This window comes from Bufo bufo, chromosome 1 (assembly GCF_905171765.1).
Source record: "Bufo bufo chromosome 1, aBufBuf1.1, whole genome shotgun sequence".
Taxonomy (NCBI): Eukaryota; Metazoa; Chordata; class Amphibia; order Anura; family Bufonidae; genus Bufo; species Bufo bufo.
This window is the reverse complement of record NC_053389.1, coordinates 151,649,727-151,663,112: the sequence shown is the minus strand read 5'-3', so window position 1 is coordinate 151,663,112 and position 13,386 is coordinate 151,649,727.

Here is a 13,386-nt window from a genome sequence, read left to right as displayed (position 1 = left end):
AAAAAATGACAGATCAGACCATATGGGGTTTAGCTGCTCAACCTTTTATGTCTGGCACAGAAAAACAAAAATCCTTACTCATCGCATGAAAGCAACGCCGCACATCTTTAATTTCATCAGCCAACCGTGCTCATTAGTGTGCTAATGTATAGATTTCCAGTAAAAATTATAATTGTACATAATTGTAATAAAGATGAGTTAGACTATTTAATCAGGGCCTTCCAGTGTTTTATTCTTTGGGTGTAATTTATACATTGGGGTTGTCTTCAGGATTATTTTTTCTGGTAGAGGTAATAATAGGTTCTGTACTCAAGATTCAGCCCACCCTTCCTCCACCATCAACAAGGGATCATCTGAAGATGGAGAAGGGTTTGTGACTCACAGCAGGGAACAATACACTGCACAGGTATGTGACTAAAATACACTGCCCAGGATAGTCATCTCCATAGAGGAAAGCTGCACCCTGGAATAGTTTTACTGCTTACATCTACATAATGTGTTGACTCCCTCTACATACCTTGTACTGATCTTGAGTTGGATCATGTTGTCTACTCCACCTCCAAAGAGAATCAGAATTTAGCTTACTTTCTACCTTCAGAGGACAGTGCCTTGTGGGCACTCCTATGATTACATAAAATGTATCTCAGCATTATTATACCAAAATATGAACATTTAACCCCTTAAGGACTCAGCCCTATTTCACCTTAAGGACTTGGCCATTTTTTGCAAATCTGACCAGTGTCACTTTAAGTGCTGATAACTTTAAAACGCTTTGACTTATCCAGGCCTTTCTGAGATTGTTTTTTCGTCACATATTGTACTTCATGACCCTGGTAAAATGAAGTAAAAAAAATTCATTTTTATTTATAAAAAAAATACCAAATTTACCAAAAATTTGTAAAAATTAGCAAATTTCCAAGTTTCAATTTCTCTACTTCTATAATACATTGTAATACCTCCAAAAATAGTTATTACTTTACATTCCCCATATGTCTACTTCATGTTTGGATCATTTTGGGAATATTTTATTTTTTGAGGATGTTACAAGGCTTAGAAGTTTAGAAGCAAATCTTGAAAGTTTTCAGAAATTTTCAAAAACCCAATTTTTAGGGACCAGTTCAGGTCTGAAGTCACTTTGCGAGGCTTACATAATAGAAACCACCCAAAAATGACCCCATTCTATAAACTACACCCCTCAAGGTATTCAAAACTGATTTTGCAAACGTCGTTAACCCTTTAGGTGTTCCACAAGAATTAATGGAAAATAGAGATACAATTTAAAAATTTCACTTTTCTGCCAGATTTTCCATTTTAATAATTTTTTTCCAGTTACAAAGCAAGGGTTAACAGCCAAAGCAAACTCAATATTTATGGCCCTGATTCAGTAGTTTACAGAAACACCCCATATGTGGTCGTAAACCGCTGTACAGGCACACGGCAGGGTGCAGAAGGAAAGGAATGCCATATGGTTTTTGGAAGGCAGGTTTTGCTGGACTGGTTTTTTTTGACACCATGTCCCATTTGAAGCCCCCCTGATGCACCCCTAGAGTAGAAACTCCATAAAAGTGACCCCATCTAAGAAACTACACCCCTCAAGGTATTCAAAACTGATTTTACAAACGTCGTTAACCCTTTAGGTGTTCCACAAGAGTTATTGGCAAATGGAGATGAAATTTCCGAATTTCAATTTTTTGGCAAATTTTCAATTTTTCCCAGTAACAAAGCAAGGGTTAACAGCCAAACAAAACTCAATATTTATGGCCCTGATTCTGTAGTTTACAGAAACACCCCATATGTGGTTGTAAACAGCTGTACGGGCACACGGCAGGGCGCAGAAGGAAAGGAATGCCATACGGTTTTTGGAAGGCAGATTTTGCTGGACTGTTTTTTTTGACACTATGTCCCATTTGAAGCCCCCCTGATGCACCCCTAGAGTAGAAACTCCAAAAAAGTGGCCCCAATTTAGAAACTACGGGATAGGGTGGCAGTATTGTTGGTACTAGTTTAGGGTACATATGATTTTTGGTTGCTCTATATTACACTTTTTGTGAGGCAAGATAACAAGAAATAGCTGTTTTGGCACCGTTTTTTTTTTGTTATTTACAACATTCATCTGACAGGTTAGATCATGTGATATTTTTATAGACCAGGTTGTCACGGATGCGGCGATACCTAATATGTAATTTTTATTTTTTATTTATGTAAGTTTTACATATTCTGAGAGCCATAGTTTTTTCAGTTTTTGGGCGATTATCTTAGGTAGGGTCTCATTTTTGGCGGGATGAGATGACGGTTTTATTGGCACTATTTTGGGGTGCATATGACTTTTTGATCGCTTGCTATTGCACTTTTTGTGATGTAAGGTGACAAAAAATGGTTTATTTAGCACAGTTTTTATTTTTTTACGGTGTTCATCTGAGAGGTTAGGTCATGTGATATTTTTATAGAGCCGGTCGATGCGAACGTGGCGATACCAAATATGGATACTTTTTTTTTTTTTTCCCTATTTTTCACCAATTTTTTTTTACTTTATTTGGGGAAAATGAAGTTTTTGTTTATTAATACTCGAAACTTTAATTTTTGGGGGGGGGGAAACTTTATTTGTTCAACTTTTTTTTTCACTTTATTTTTTGTCCCACTTTGGGACTTGAACTTTGGGGGGTATATTCCTTTACAATGCATTCCAATACTTCTGTATTGGAATGCATTGGCTGTATGAGTAATACAGTGTGTATTACTCATACAGCTTCCTGCCTGTGAGATCCAGGGGGCTGGATCTCACAGGCTCATCACCGGAAGGCAGCGTGATGCCTTCCTTAGACATCGCGCTGCCTTCCATGCCATCGGGTCCCCCCTACAGCCGCATGGGGACCCGATGGCACCGCCCGATCGCAACCGCAGGTAAAGCCGCAAACCGCAGGTCTGAATTGACCTGCGGTTTGCGGCGATCACTGATATGGGTGGGGTCACATGACCCCCCCGGCGTTGTGACAGGATGCCCGCTGAATGATTTCAGCGGGCTTCCTGTCCCGATTAACCCCCGCCTCACCGCAATCGCGGTTTAAACCCATGACGTACCGGTATGTCATGGGTCCTTAAGGACTCGGGAAACATGCCGTACCGGTACGTCATGCGTCCCTAAGGGGTTGTCCGAGTTGTGAAAAAAAATAATCTAGCACTGAAAATCTAAAATATAACTGAGCTAAGCAAGTTTTATGCAAAAAAAAAAGATATATATATTTCCTCATTTCCCTGGTTCTTTTATGGACCTTTGTTTACATGCAATAAAAACAATCTCTGCCCCTCCCCCTGCACTGCTAAGGGAGTGAATACAAGAGCTGCCCTGAGTAACATGTCTGCCTGCTGGGAGACTCTGCAGCATGTTGTATGTGTAGGACTAAAAGTCCCAGCTGTATAATGACACTGCTAAGGGAGTGGATACAAGAGCTGCCCTGAGTTCTGGGAGAATCAACAGCAACTTGTAAGTGTAGAACTACAAGTCCCCGCTGTATAATGACACTGCTAATACACATAGGATCTTCCCCCTACCTTCTTGTGCAATGCTCTCTCTAGTATGTCAGCTCCAGTGCCCAGCATTGTCTCCTCACTGCCTGCAGAGCTGTGCAGCTGAAGGGGTTAAGAATCCCAGCAGAAAGTAGACAGCAGTGAAGGGGGCGTGTCCAGCACAGTGACATCTCGTTTACAGGCTTGTAAACGACCTTTATCAGAGCAGGGAGAGAAGCTGACATCACAGGTCATGTGACCCTCAGTCAAATCTAAGAAACCAGCGACTGCAGATGAAGTGAGTGAATTGGAAAGCTGTTACATTTGCATAGTTAGGAACATAGAAAGAACAAAAAAATAACTCGGACAACCCCTTTAATGAATGAAGTTGCAATATATTTTGTTACTTCATTGATATGTTCCCATTTCTCACAGGTCAGCTTCTTTTTGTAAAAAATAAAGGGGGGCAACTATGAAGCTTTTCCCTACAAGAAGGCCATCTGTGAGTTAGAGCTTGGAGGCAGCTTCTGCTTTGGTGTCTGATAAAAAAAAAAAAAAAAAAAACTGTGCCTGCACTGTATCGTGTGCTGATTGGGGCAAACCAGGAGGTCATAAGATTTTTTTTTTTTTCCAAAAATAGTACCTTTTTTGTCCTTAGGCTGTGTCCTGTAATGCTGACCCTACTTATCTGCGCTCATCCTTTTGAGAGAATGCAATAAAAAAGTTGACCTAATGGAGAAGGTTTACTAAAGACCTGCATCAGATTTATCACAGGGGCTCAGGCAGGATGATAAATGTGGAGAAGGGATAGACAGTTTTAAATTTTTGTCTAAGGGCAGTATTAGACCTGCCAGACTGGCCAGATCATCTATAACGAGTGTTCGTAGGAATACTCGTTAGCGATGATCTGGCAGTGCCGCTGATTACCTGATGAACGAGCAAATGCTTGTTCATTGGGCAATAGCGGTTTTTAAGCATGCTTAAAAGTTGTTTATCGTGCTGTGTAATCACGCTCTGCTGCAGGCAATCAACAAGTCAGGATTGGGAAAAGCGATTAGCATTAGTGATCCTTCCTCCTCATACTGTGGAGGATGTCGCTGCATGTAATAGCAGCCGTCTCCTCCACTAACGAGCAGGCAATTGCTTGGAAGGTTGCAGCATTTAGGACCGACCAAGGAGAGTTTAGGGAGGGGAAGATCGGTTAGTAATGAGCTAAAGTAGTCCAGACAAGAATGATTCAAAGCAACAACAAGAGTTTTGACTATTTCCACCATGAAAAAATGGCAGATTCTGGAGATGTTCTTGAGGTGCAGATGACAGATGATATGGAATACTAATGAAAGATCAGAGTCAAACATAACTCCAAGATAATGGGCATGGTGCCCAGGAGTTATTTTATTTTCAGTCTGTGGTGCTATCATATCAGGTTTAGGTAGGTTAGCAGATGTCAAAAAGACAAGAAATTCAGTACTGCAGGGGTGATGTCACTGGATGAGTTATGTAGTTGGGTGTTATCAGCATAGAGATTGCACTGAAGACCTAACTTGCTGATGGTCTGTCCGATAGGGGCTCAGTAGAGGGCTTGGGACTGAACCCTGAGGAACCCCAACAGTGAGAGGATGAGAAGTAGAACCAGCAATTTACCGTATTTTTCGCCCCATAAGATAATTTTTTTCCCCCAAAAGTGGAAATGGGGGGAAATGCCCATGCGTCTTATAAGGCGAATACTAATGAGCACTTCTATTATGGAAGCGCTCATTAGTACCGGAGGACCAGGATGGGGTGAAGGCTCTGCACCCCAGTTCACAGCATAGCTGACAGCAGGAGAAAGATGATCACGGGCGGTGAGTAGCGGCGGCGTCCAGGAGCAGGAGAGGTAAGTGTTTTTTTTATTTTATTAAACTTGGGGCTGATATGGGGGGGGCTGCAATGGGGGTGATGAGAGGCATAAGGCTGATAATGGTGGCTAATAAGAGGCATAAGGACTGATTTGGGGGCTAATAAGAGGCATAAGGGCTGATAATGGGGGCTGATAAGAGGCATAAGGACTGATATGGGCGCTAATGAGAGGCATAAGGGCTGATAATGGGGGCTGATGAGAGGCATCAGACTGATATGGGGGCTAATGAGAGGCATGAAGGCTGAAGAAAGGCATGGGGCTCTTATCTGAGCTCTGATTGGGGGTCATTTACATTGGGGTTTTAGCGGACGTCTGATTGGGGGTCTGATCTGAGGTCTTATTAACATTGGGGGGTCTGAATGGTGGTCTGACCTGAGGTCTAATGAAAAATATTTTTTTCTTATTGTCCTCCTCTAAAACCTAGGTGTCTTATGGGCATCTTATAGGGCGAAAAATACACTATACACTGAAATGACAGAAAAATAGCAAAAAACAGGAGATCGCAGTGTCCTTGAGGCCAATAGAGTGCAGCATACTAAGGAGAAGTTTGTGGTGTACGGTGTCAAAAGCTGCAGAGAGATCCAGAGGAATCAGTAAAAAGTGGTTACCATTCAATTACCTGCCAGGAGATCATTAGACACTCTGCTAAGGACAATTTCTGTAGAGTACCAAGGCAAGATTGTAAGGGGTCAAGAAGAGATTTAGCAAAGAGGTAATTTATTAGGTGAGAGTTGACCAGATGTTCCAGGAGTTTAGAGACAGGTCTGTAGTTAGAGTGGCACAAGTCAGGTCAAGAGATGGTTTTTAGTAGTGCAGTTATAACAGAATGTTTAAAAGAAAGATGCCAGAAGAGAGAGGTTACATTTTGTAGTTGGATGACGGCCGGGGAGAGGGAGTGTAAGAGGTGTCAGAGAATAGGATCCCTACTGCAGGTAGTTGGTCGAGAAGAAGATAGAAGTAGTAGTCTTCAGGCTTCTGTTATAGGGTCAAATGAGGAGAGAACAAAAGGAAGTGTTTGAGGGAGGTGGATCAAAGCTGGTTGGTGACTGGGAGATTATTTCCTGCCGGTTGTTATCAATCTTATATTTGAAGTAAGTTGCCAGGTTTTCAGCACAGTGTTCAGTGGTGGGCACCTGCACTTTTGGGCTGAGGAGGGAGTGAAAATTATCAAAGTTGTTTTGGCTTATTTGAAAGTAAGGAGATGAAAGAAGTAAAGTAGGCTTGTTTGGCAAGGTGAAGGGAAGAATTATAGGTTTTAAGCATAAATCTGCTCATGTATGTGATTTTTATTTATTTATTTATTTATTTTTTCCATAAATTATCATCACACCCAGAGCACCACTGAAGAAAACATGTTTCAGGCGTGTGCCAAGGTCGTGGTGGTCTGTGTCGGGAAGGTCGGAGGGTAATGGGAGCTGCTTCATCCAGGTAGGGTTTTTTAAGAGTATGGTTGTAATAATTGGCAACCAGTTACAATGGGGTAAAGTGAAGCATGTTAGTAACGTGGTACAAATCTTTTAGAACGTTAGACACTTCTCTCCTTTCCCGCTGTCTGTTAGCGGTTTTGTCAAAACTGCTATCACCTCTGCTCTGAGTGACAGCTCTAGCGGTTTCCTGGTTGTATGCAACAGCTGTCACTTAGAGTGAGGGGGGTGTCTGTCAAAACTGCTGACAGATACCCTTTAACACTTTCTGAACAATAGGGGGAATTTATTAAAGGGGTATTCCCATCTTAGACAATGGGGGCATATGGCTAGGGACCCGCACCTATATAGAGAACGGAGCGGGAAGCGATGTGGCTGGAGGAACCCAGATTTCCCAGGGTCCGTCCACCACCAAGTACTAATCCCCGCATCTCCCATAGAAGTGAATGGGAGCGTGCAGCGCACACACTTATAAGACAATGGGGGCATATCCTAGCGACATGCCCCCATTGTCTGAGATGAGAAAACCCCTTTAATGCTTCCATACCATAGAATAGCCTCGGTTTTTGGCTCAAGCATTTTTTACACAGAAATTTGCAAATTTTTACCTTTTATGCTGCGCTTGCCACTTTTCTAAAAAATGTGAAGGGGTGGGCTTATGCGGCCTGACAGATTTTGTGTAAATCTACACCAACTTTCTGGTGCACGGACAATTCGATATGCGCTAAAAGAGGTGTACGTCTCTCAATAAATTTGGCTTATCTTACACCGTGTTTTTTTTTTTTTCCTCTGTAGGTGTAGGCTGAATAAGTTCAGACTCCCGGCACCCCCTTAGCTGTTTGAGAGCTGCGGCCAGCTCGCAGCTCACAAAAGGACAGCACCATACATTGTATAGTGGCAGTGTTTGGTATTGCAGCTCAGCCCCCACTTGAATAGGAGGAAGAGAAGTTGAACGGCACACCTCTTTTTATGTGCGAGTGGTGCTCAGTGATATTTAACGTTCATATAGTAGAAGATAGATCACGGAACTCTATTGCTGATGTATCAAATATACTTTTTTTTTATTAGTTGATCATTATGGCATTCGTCCAAAAGGTGAATACAAAGTTACTGGCCAACGTTTCGGTCAACACTAGACCTTGGTCACGGCCTTAGTATGTGTAGAGACGCGGTCCAGAGATGCCTCGCTACACATATACTAAGGCCGTGACCAAGGTCTAGTGTATAAAAAACCGCATTGGTGATCACAAAGGGGAAAGCCCCTTTTTAAATAATTTGGCCCTGCCATACAGTGCTACCATGTTACCTCTATTTATAGGACATATACTGTGAATTGTGGCTGCATGTTGTGCCTATATGCTTATAGAGAGGAATTAATAAATTTAGTCTTCTGCTATTTGCACATTTTTCCTCCCTAAAACATTGTGAATTACGGTAAGTAGTTAAGTTGTGTCAATGAAATTGCGTATAAACAGCAGAATTAAGCGATTTTTTTTTCTGCTCAACCATAAATAGTCTTGTATGAGAACTGTGCTTTGAGGTAGAGAGGAAAGCCAGAGCCTGGAGGTATAAATCCTTCTCTTCAAGGACAAGATCCCTCGAGAAAGCCAAAAAAGCTCTAATTTAAAAATAAAAATGAATAGATAAAAACTGTTGTTATTAAAACCTGTCAGTTCTGTGTGGAATGGACTTATAAGGCAGATAGATCACAGGAATGTTTTCCGCTGTGACTCACGACAGATTTTCAGAACATCTCCATACAAATGCCCGATACGAGGCGAAATACATTCTGTGTGCAGAACAATGGCTAATATACAAAATCTACCTCCTATTTATAAGACCAGCGTCATTATTAAAAATATTCATTTAGTTTATTATTTTTCATGCTATATTATGGAGTATCCAGCAGACAGTATGTAACTTTTTGTGAAAGTTTATCATGCTGTGCCAAGTTTACTGCATAATGTATAACTAACTGATAGGTGTAGTCTGATCACTGGGAATAGCAGAGTAAAGTGGCAGGGCGCATGTTTGGCCTGCCACATCATCAGGACTTTGAACATGGGACCCCCATTCATGGGATTGTGGAGGGTTCCAGCTTTTGATCCCCGCTCATACCTAATTAGTTATCCCCCATGTTGTCGATAACGCTCATGCTTGGGACAGCCTCTTTAAGCTTTGTATTTTTTCGGGTCTTCTATTCAACCTGTTGCTCATCATCTGCTGCACATCTACAGTTCCCAGCATGCACTGACAACTGCTGCTAAATGCTTCCCATCCAACAACTACATTTGCTGCACCTATGAGACTACAATAAAACATGCGTATCTATTATGATCATAGCATTGTAAATGTGATATACTCTAACATTTTTTTCAAGTTACTACTTGTTGACTGGTCGTTTCTTTAATTAAAATACACTGCTAAGTTAGGGATGTTTGGCTTTCTGGGGGAATTTAAAAAGTTCACGCTACAGTGATATTATATCATGTAAGTAGAAGCAGCAATGGTGATTTCCTCATCTCAAAGAATTTATTGAAACAAAAGCCAACAACAGTGTTGGGTATTCCCCAACAAAAAATGTCTCAAAAACTTAAGTGGCCTTGAGCATCAATTACAGCTTGACAACGACATCTCATGCTGTTCAGAAGTCGACTTATTGTCTGCTGAGGCATGGCATCCCACTCTTCTTGAAGGGCGGCCCTCAGGTCATTGAGGTTCTGGGGTACAGAGTTATGAACCTCTACGTGGCAACTCAGCTCATCCCATAGGGATTCAGACAAAGTGCAGGCCACTCCACATGAGGTCCCCCAGTCTCCAGCAGCTGGGGGATTAATGATGTTATTCAAGTAGTATGGGCTTGTCACTGTACCATTCACAAAGTATAGGACAATTCTGTATTGACTAGACACACCTGCCCACACTGTAACACCACCATCACCAAACGCTCGTCTGGTGACAACAGTGGCTGATGCATAGCGCTCTCCTTGATGTATCCAAGATCATTTCTGCTCAGCGTGAATCGACTTTCATCAATGAACAGCACTTAGGCCCACTGGTCCCTTGTCCAATGTAGATGCTCCCTGGCCCATGCAAGATGATGATGCACGCAGACCATGCTGATGGTCTGACGTGATACTTTGGTGCCTCTCACCTCCCTTAAATGTTCCTGGAGTTGTGTGGCATTCATCATCCTGTTCTGTAGGGCATTGTTCACAATGAAGCTGTCATCAGTGTGGGATGTGGCCAAAGGAAGTTTACTTCTTTGCCTTTCTGGGACTCTTCCAGTCTCTCTGTATCTCTGTGGCAACCTGCTGATGACACTGTGACACTCTAAGCTCAGTGGCCACTTCTGTCTGTGAACATCCTGCTTGAAGCCTCACAATGACTAGGTACTGTTGATGAATTGTTAGGTGTCGTCTTGGCCTCATGATGTCAAAATGTGAACAGCATGATGAGGAGGACTATTAAAATACCAATTCAAAAGTTTAGAGAAGGTCACATTAAGTTTACCTGTAAAGGTTAGCGTGCATTGTAGGTTCATCCTGAAATTTTACTCACAAGTCAAATATCCCTATCTTTTTGTGAGTAGTGTATGTAAAAAAAAATATATATATATTTCTATAATTTACTGACACAGCTCCAAATTCCCTGCATGTGCAGAGTGAAATAATGGATTTTTGTTGTAATGGAGCCACCACTGTTGGAAGCTTACTGCAGTACTGTACAGTGCTGTGAACAAGTATTTGTCTCTCATACGATTTCTTCTATTTTTTGCTAATTTGTCACATTTAAATGTTTTAGATCATCCAGCTAAGGTTAATATAAGATGAAGACAACCGGAGGGGAAACAATGCAACTTTCAACTGGTCATTCCATTTATTGAAGAGAGTGAGATTTATTCAAAACCTATAGCAGCCATGTGGAAAAAGTAATTGTCGTCTAAACCTAAGAACTCGTGCTACCCTAGAAAGTAACCACTGAAACCAAACATTTATGATGAGTGTTTTTTGTATCAGTCTGCAGGAAGTTTTTCGCCCACTCTTTTTTGAAGAATTGTTTTAAATTGGCCACATTGGAGGTTTTCCATCATGAACTGGCCATTTTAATGGGTTCTCCAGTAGTTAATTTAGTTGGCCTCCCGCAACCTGTCCTAGTATGTGAATAGGAAAGGTTGTGTCCTCTTGCATGTGGGAGAGTGAATGTCTGTGCTACCCACTCTGCTCTGGTGCCTGCCCTCACTTTAAACTGCTGAGCTTTCCTGTTAGTCTGCTTAGACATGATGTCATATCTCACAAAGGATCCCATCATTACTATCTACTGTAGAGTGGAGTTCCTTCTCTAGCTAAGGGGACAATTACTTATTCATATAGGGCCAGGTAGAACTGAACAACATTGTTCCTTCAAAAGCCGACCTTGTCATTTAAGGCAGCATCTGAAGCATTCAGGTGTGACAAATATGCAACAAGAACTTGGGGAGGGGGCAAATACTTTCACAGCACTGTATACTGTCCCTCATAATATAGTATGCCATAAGTTTCCTCACTCAAACCTATGTCTTTGCATCAAAAGAATACAGGTGTTAGCAAACTAAAAATATAAATCAACTATTGGACCTTTAAACCACCAATAATTTTATATATACATATATATATATATATAACAAAATTAACTGGTAATGAAAGAGACTTATACTGATGTATAAATTAGTATTATACTCTGGATAGGTCATCAGTATCTTATTGGTGGGGGTCTAACATTTGGAACCTCCGCTGATCAGTTGTTTGCACAGGTTACAAATGTTAGACCCCCACCAATAAGATACTGATGACCTATCCAGAGTCCCTCTGGAGCAGTAGCACCTCAGCCTTCTCATAGCTTAGCCTAGGCCATGTGACATCACATTCATCGTTCACATGACCTAGGCGCAGCTCAGCCCCATTTAAGTGAATGGGGCTGTGCTGCGATACCAAGCACAGCCGCTATACAATGTACGGCGTTGTGCTTGGTGAGCAGGTAAAAGGCAGAGCTGCTACTGCCCGTGCAGGTGCGGCTTCAAACCGCTGATCGGCGGGGGTACCGGTTGTCGGACCCCCACCGATTAGATACCGATGGCCTATCCAGTGGATAGCTCATCAATATAAAAGTTTTGGAAAACCCCTTTAGTTATTTTGGTAATCAGTTAAATACTCTCTAATGCTTGCAATATGTTTTAGGCCTCATGCACACGAACATATTTTTGGTCCGCATCCGATCCACATTTTTTGCAGGTCGGATACGGACCCATTCACTTCAATGGGGCCACAAAAGATACGGACAGCACACCCATGTGCACGTTCCGCGACCTCACAAAAATAAATAAATAAATAGAGCATGTCCTATTCTTTTCTGTTTTACGGACAAGAATAGGGCAGCTCTATGGAGGACAGGACGTTCCGTTCTACAAAATACGAAACACACACGTCCAGGATCCATGTTTTGAGGATCTGCAATTTGTGGACCGCAAAAAAAGCCAACGGTCGCGTGCATGAGTCTTTATCGAAAGATGGTGAGATTAAGGTACTACTAGAACATTAATATAACTCCACAAATCTTGTGAAACCCCTTTCTAAACTCCCTGACACCAAGAATCAACACACAACTATATTGATTTTAACCTGATGAGGAGACCAGACCAAGAGGGGAAAAACCATGTTTAAAGAGATGCCTTTCTGTAAAAATATAATATATTTCCTCCTAATAAGGTAAAATATTTGCAGAGGGACGAGTGCAGAGCAGAAGCTCCTAACTGTCTTCTAAGGCTTGTTTATTCATTACAGGCTGCAGATTCTCCTACCAACACATACACTGGTCCCCGAGAGCTGCGCTCTCCTCACCCGGCACTTACTGCATGTGGTGGGGTTTTCAACACACTAATAAATGCTGTAACTAATTATCAATTTAAAGAAACAGAAAACACACTGCCTCGTCTGCAAAACCAATCCTTTTAGATGGAAATCCAGTACTCCAGCTGTTGTAAAACTACAACTCCCATGATGATCCATTCACTACTATGAGAGTTCTAAAAACAGGTATATATCCATTGTCTGATAGAGGACAGAGTGGACAAAGTGGTGGCTGAAGGTCTCCGGTCCGGCCACCCCCAAGTACTCTCCCCACAGAAGTGAAAGGGAGTGCACTGCGCATGACTGGCCACCCCTCCCATTCATTTCTATGGGAACGATGGAAAGTGCTTGGCTATTATTGGCAGCCCCATAGAAATGTATGGAGGGCAGCTGCGCATGCGCAGTGCGCTCTCCACCACTATTGGGGCTCTGTTTTGGAGATAGGTGTGGGCCCCAGCAGTGAGACCCGTAACTATCAGTCAATAGGGGCATATCTTAGCGATATGCCCTCATTGTCTCCGATGTGAAAACCCCTTTAAGAATGCGCAGGCATTATCTACTGTAATATTGTCATTAGGATGGACCAGTGTGGGGCCATAGTGAGTGCCAATGAGCAATATAGCCTATCAGTTGGCACTCATTAAAGAGCCTTCACACAGTGTGATTGTTACTA